Raw genomic sequence first — 7,070 nt, forward strand, 5'->3', positions numbered from 1 at the left:
ATGGCGTTTACCATCGGGCTTCGGTGATTAATAGATTTTTCTATGCTACTTTTTTTTCTTCTTATTGGGTTACAAGAAATGATTCCTTAGGTAGGAAAGGAAATGAAAGTGATTTGGAAATGAAAGTGGCACAGAAACAAAAGATGTCAATAAGCATTAAAATATTTTAGAACACTGATTTACTTCAGCAGGGTTTACATAAAAATCTGATGGGAGTTGTATCACAATTTCATGCATATTTCACATTTTCAGATTTAAGCTGTTAGCTCTTATGACCTGCCAGTCAACCAGACAACAGGTTCTGATTTGGGGGGACCAAAACCAGAGTCTGGGAATTTGAGGGTTACAGTGGGACCATATTTTCTTTAGGGTCCCTTGAAGCTCTGAATCCCTGATTCCAAGATACAAAGAATCACAAATAGTATACATAATTTTACATGATAAATACATAAGGTAAAGTTTTATGTGAGGTCCAAGGAGAAATCAGGGAGCATGGAGACAGGAAGACCTGTCTTAGGTTGAACTTGAACCTTGTCTTAGACTAGTGTGTGACTCTGGACAAGTCAGTTACCCTTTCTGGGCCTCAGTTTCCTCATCTGTAAAATGAGAGGGTTGGGCTAGAAGACAGCCATCAAAGGCTCTTCCAACTGTAAAATCTATATTCCTAATGGAAGGATCTCTGAGAATAATATGCTCATTTGTGGATTTAAAGTTGGGATTTAAAGGATGGGTAGGAATTCACTAGGAGAAGAAAGAAGGGAAGGGTGTTCCAGACATAAGGAAAGACTTATACAAAGCCGTGGAAGCAGAAATGCACTGTGTACATTCAAGAACAGATGATGCCAAACTAACCTATTTTTGTTTTCTGACAGGAATTGCCAAGATGGCAATTCAGAGGGAAGCTATTTACACAGTGTGCCTCAGTTTCAGCAAAGTATTTGAGAAAGTGTCTCATTATATCCTTGTGAATTGTGAGATGTGAGTTGAATGATCTTTTGATTAGGTAGACTCCAAAATTGATTAAATAATTAGGAACAATGTTTTGTTTTGTTTTTATAATCCTTGTTCACTTGGAGGGAAGTCCGTAGTAGAAGCCCCAGAAATTTTTCCTTGCTCCTGTGCTGTTCAATATTTTCATCAATGAAATACAGTTGGCATATTAAATTTTCAGATGACTATCACTAAAACTAAGAAAAATATAAGTTAAAACAGCTCTGAAGTTCAACCACACACCCATCAGTTAGAAAAAGATAACCCTAAAAAAGAAAAATGGTAATTTGGGGATCGACTGTATGTGGGAGGGCAGACATATGAATATACTCACTCTTGGTGGAATTGTGAAGTGGTTCAACCATTCTGGAAAGCCATTGGTAACGGTATTTTTAAAAAAGTCATAACTGTACATACCCTTGGACCCAGCAATCCTACTACCATTGTGTACCCAAAAGAGATCACACAAAGGACCTGTACATACAAAAATACTCATAGCAGCAATTTGGTTATAACCAAGAATTGGGGAACAACAGGATGACTCCCAATTGGAGAATGATGGAACAAATTATGGTCTATCAAGGTGGGGACAGGGATGGGGGTTGGATCCATGCTTTCATTGGTACACATGGAACTCTCCAGATTAAGGAGCTCCCTATCAGTGGAGGTCAGCAATATCCCATGTAATGGAATGTTATAATGAAATGATGAAAATGATGCCTTCAGAGAAAGCTGGGAAGACTGATGAATGAGTGGGATCATAAGAACAATTTCTATAATGCCTACAATAATATCTTTTTTCAAAAATGAAAGACTTAAGAATTCTCACCAATGCAATGACTAATCAACTTCTGAAGACATGAAGAAGCATGCTTCCCACTTCTCAGAAAGGTGATAGATTAGAGATGCAAAATAAAAAATATATTTTCAGACAATGTTTGACTTTGATTTTCTTGACTATAAATATTTTTACAAGGAATGACTTCTATTTGAGAGGGACTTGTTAAGGAGGTCAGTGGACAGTGATAGTGATACAAAAAAAAAAATAGAAAAGAGCAAATGAATCTTTAAAAAATACACAAAGTCAATAGAAGGAAATCCAAAAGGGAACACAGACAAGCCAGCAGTTTTGTTAAAATGGTGATAAATTTAATTTGTGCTTTATTGTTAATTTTAATATGGGCTTTAAAAAAACTGTAATAGAGTTGAGTTTCATATGCAAGAAAGAATGAAAGAAAAAGTAAAGAAGAGATGGGAGGAGAGAGAGAGAGATTGAGACAGAGACAGAGTCTCCCTGACCCCCTCAGGTCACCAGAGAACCAAGGGTATGGGTAAGAGGAGTTCAGTAGGAGAAGCAGAATTAAGAGAAAGTGAGAGGGGCCTGGTCCAGGATCACACAAGTCACCTTTGCTAGTCAGGTATGAGGCACACAAACTCCTACATTAAGAAGACATGCTCTTGGGCAGCTTTAATTTGGGGGACAAAGTATCGGCCCCCCAGCATTCCCTGTATTTTGGCTTGCTAATCTCTGGCAGATTCTGTGATCTGCTTCTGGTTTTCCCACCTGTCTTAGCCCTTCAGATCTTGGTGCCCTGGAAAAGGGTAGGAACTCCAAGAATGAACACAGCATGACTTTTGGATTACACCTGCTCTCCTAACTCAAACTTTGTTTCCCTAACCACAGGCCAGAATTAAATCTTCCACTCCAATTTAAACACAAGTTGCTTTGCCCAGGACAGACTATGACAGATTGCTGGTATGACATGTTACCAGATTACCAATTTAGGGAGCTTCAGAGATTCCGGCAATAGGACAACCATTGTTCTCAGATCTCTAAAAACCTAGTCAAGTTAGTTACAAAGCTCACTTCAGGCCCTGAGCTACAAATTCCTAGTTTAGGCAGTGCTTAGAGGCAGAAGCCCAGGCCCCAGATGGCACTGTGTCACTAAGACTTTTTCACTGACTGAATGGAGAATCTCTCAGAGGTTTGGGCTCAGTGCAACTTGTTTATGGATCTACAACCCCTGAGATTCTCTGCTGGTTAGATTAAAATGGCCTTTGTGGAGTCATGCCTACTGGAGCTACTCTCTACTTCATGGAATGATGTGGATGATATGAAAGGGTTTCTCTAGGAGTTCAAGATTTTTTATATCCTTCCTTAGAAGTGAATATGCTAACTTTCCCAAGTCTTTTCCAAAAGTTTGAGGTCTTACCTCAGAGGTTTTCACAAAAAAGGGTCAGACCTCTTATCTGACAAAGTAGTAGACATCTTATGTTCTCATAAGCTCTCCTCATATGATCTCATCCATACAAGGAAAAGTCCAGTGGTTTAAATGATACCTCATATGGCTGGCAAGATGAGGACAAAGGTAAGATGGGAACGATGCAAACAGGGAGGTCACTGGAATCTCCAGTGCAATGGTGTTTAGAACAAAGCAGAAGAGGAAAATGGGTCACTGATGGTCTACTGGAGGGACTGATTTTGGGCCTGCCACATTTAACTCTTCAAACGTTCAAGCATTTCTCCTAATTGATATACATAGGATGGTCCTGGTCTTTGTGTTTTCTACATCAGGGCAACGTGCTCAGTAAGGTAAGCAAGGCGTCATCAGGTTTATCAGTAATTAGGGGGATGATTCTCTATCAGGCATAGCTGATTAACTTCCAGTCTTTGACATCACAGGTACAGAGATGTGGGATGTTGGCAGTGAATAACTGGGGGAGAATAAGCATAGGCAATTAAAATTTACCCCAAAAAGCAGAAATATTAGGGGATATATTCAGAGGTCATGGCCAAAAGTGATCCTTATGAGTCTCAGTCCCTCAAAAAAACTAAAGCCATCTCCCCCCTTTTTTTTAAACCAACACACTAACAAATCACTCATTTTAGCAGGGGAAGGGGAGTGTAATGGAGTATTTCAGGTACTTTAACAATTTAAATTAGAATTTGGCTTGGAATACCCTTACTTTGGTGGTGGATAAATTTAATCTGATTACTCATCCACCAGTATATTATGTATCTACTCTCATTTTCAGTCATAGAGCACCCTTTGGCAGAGTTTCTAAGATTTTCCCAATGCAACTGCTAGGAGCCCAGTACATGACAAGAGAAAGCCAGTGCATATGGTGGGTACTATGTTCACCCTTCCTTTCAATCACAGAGCCCAGAGGCAAGAATACATCCACAGAAAGCTCTGCCAACCCCTACAGTTAAACCAGTCCTCTTTACAGACTGACCCCTGACTCATAGTCCAGCTCTTCCTGACTCGATCCACCAGGAACTGCTTGAAAGCTAGGTCAGGTGCTGCTGGTGAAGGTGAGCTGCTATGGTGGAATGGCCAACTGAATAAGCTTAGTTGAGCCCTCCAGCTCAGCTGCCATGTTTTCACTGGCTCTTATTCTTTCTCTCGCTAGTACAAGGCTTGGTTTTGAGAGCAGCAATAGAAGTCAACTGTCCAAAGAAACTACCTAGCTAGGATACTGCCTTCTCTAAGTTGAACTTGGGATTTCCTAGATATTTATGTTCGTCTTTTCCCCCCCAGTCATATACATCTCTTCATGAGTCCATTTGGGGTTTTCATAGCAAAGATGCTGGAGTGGTTTGCCATTTCCTTCTCCAGCTCATTTTACAGATGAGAAAACAGAGCCAAACAGGGTTAAGTGACTTGCCCAGGGACACACAGCTAGTAAATAGCTTAGGTGAGATTTGAACTCAGGAAGATAAGTCTTCCTAACTCCAGACCCAGCACTCTGTACAATGTCTCTTATTCCATAATAAACAACCCACTCATCATTTTTAGCCTCATCCTCTCTTGCTCCTTCCACCTTCTGACACATACTAAGACCTGGCTCTTTCCAGATGACCCCTGACTCCTTGGTCATCTGTTCAGGGACTTTCTCTTATACCTCCAATTCATTGGTCCTGGTGAGGGAGTCAGAAATCTGCTTGTTCCCCTTTGTCACTACTGCCTTCACTCAGCAGCCTCTCCTTCTTTGAACTTTACTCTAAATTTGTCACCAATCCAGAGCCTAATAGCCCTTATATACTGAACCCTAAGGCATTGTTACCTCTTTTTCAATGAGCTTGCTATCTGGTTTACAGTATCCCTCTATACCCCAATTCTTGCCCTCCTATCAAGAGATTTTGACATACTTGTTGATGCTCCCTAAATTCCTGGTTCCTCAGTCTACTCAAGTCTTATGATTCAGTTCTCTATTTTACCTCAGCTGCACACAAAGAGATGGTCACAGACTTGATCTTGCCATCATCCAGAAATGTTCCACTTCTGTGATCAAGAAATCTGAGATTCTTTTATCCAATCATAAGCATTCATCATCCCATCTTTTCCTATGCCTGTTCACCTTAACAGTATTCTTCAGTATAACCTGTAATCCCTCCTCCCCTCAGTACTTTGCCAGCCTATCACCTCTGCTATGGCAATACTCTCCTTCCTAATTCTGACCTCTCGGTGAACTAGCTCAATTCTCCATCATCCTTTACTTTCAAGTAACTTGTTTCCTTTTTCTGTCATCAACCATGCCTTGCCAAATACCAACCCTGGATCTTGATGGAGATCACTTGATGGAGAGAAACCGAAAATCTTTTAAAATGACCTAATTTCTATTAAAGACATCTTTATACTAAAGGAACCAGAGAATGAAGGGACCCAAGAAGAGAAAGATGAAAAAGGAAGAATTTGTTAGCATGCCAAGGGAACTTTGAGTTACATGTTGCAGCGACTCCTGACAAACTCATTAAGTCAAGGCTCATGAATGGGTGGAAGAAGTTCAGTTGATGTGGTAGAACAGTCAGTAGATGATGAAGAAAAGAATCCTAAAGTCCCTGAAGATGAAAGTAAAGCAGAAGGAAAGAAAACTAAGACACTACAGGAAGTGTACATGTTAATTTGATTGGAAGTCTTTTGCTGAAGCAAATGCATGCTGTATTTAACAACTACAAAAGGTAGCAAGACTAATTCTTCACAGGCAAGAAGTGGAAAAACCAGCCCAGGACCATGCTAAAGTTCTAACAAAATTAGCCAATATAATATGTAATGAAGTGACGTCCTTATGTAAGAAGTTTTCTTGTTTTTTAACCACTGTTGGGAGCAACCAAAAGACCAAAGTCCTTAGCCCAATGATCAATAGTCTTTTGTTAGAGGGTACTACATGCATCCCAGGTGCTTTCCAGCTGTTGCTTCCTGTTCTGCAGATTTCACATATCCAAACCGGTGTTTGAAAGAGGAGCAGTGACAACTGCCAGGATCCATCATCACATAAAAGGAAGTCATGGTCATTTCATGGTAGTGTTTGTGGTTAAGGGGATATCTTAAAAGAAAACTGGCTCCAGAAGACCCATTGGAGGACACTACAGCAGTTTTGCACAGAGAGTATTGAAAATAAATAAAGACATTTCTCTGAATGTATATGGTTGGTAGAGCAGCTTTTTTTTTCTGAAATAGTAATTATTTTCTTCATATTAATTTAAATTGAAACAGTAAGTATATTCTATTTTGAATGCTATTGAACACTATACTGAACACTATTTTGTGTTGGCTTGAATATATTTCTATTCCATTCCATATTCATTCAAATATGTCCTTTAATTAGTAAATCATATTGTGTCAGGAAATCCCAGCATCTTGAATTCTTTAAATCCTGAATCCAGATAATTTCAAATTCTCTACTGTTCAAGCATTAATTTTTAAAATTTTAACATAATTTTTATAATAAATTGTCTTTGACTAGGGACAAGGAAAGCACATATCTTATAAAATTTTCATCTTATATAGTAAGGCAACATGACATATTAGAAAAGCATTCAATGTACTGATATAAAAGGGACCTTGGGTGAGTCAATTAATTTCTGAGTCTCAGGTTTCTCATTTGTGAAATAAGGTTATTAGACTAGATCAGAGGTTCTTAACCTCTTTTGTGTCATGGACCCTGCTAGCAGTCTGGTGAAGCTTATGAATCCATTCTCAGAATGTTTTCAAATGTATAAAGTAAAATACATTGGAAACCAATTATATTGAAGCACAGGTATCAAAATATATTTTTTTAAATTCACAGACTCTGGT

At 39.1% G+C, this 7,070-nt stretch overlaps 1 pseudogene; it reads left to right on the forward strand.

Annotated features, from left to right (window-relative positions):
* LOC140514764 (protein Noxp20 pseudogene) lies at positions 1 to 6,477 on the forward strand (annotated as a pseudogene).
* Positions 6,478 to 7,070: the final 593 nt, after the last annotated feature.

Source organism: Notamacropus eugenii, chromosome 7 (assembly GCF_028372415.1).
Source record: "Notamacropus eugenii isolate mMacEug1 chromosome 7, mMacEug1.pri_v2, whole genome shotgun sequence".
Taxonomy (NCBI): domain Eukaryota; kingdom Metazoa; phylum Chordata; class Mammalia; order Diprotodontia; family Macropodidae; genus Notamacropus; species Notamacropus eugenii.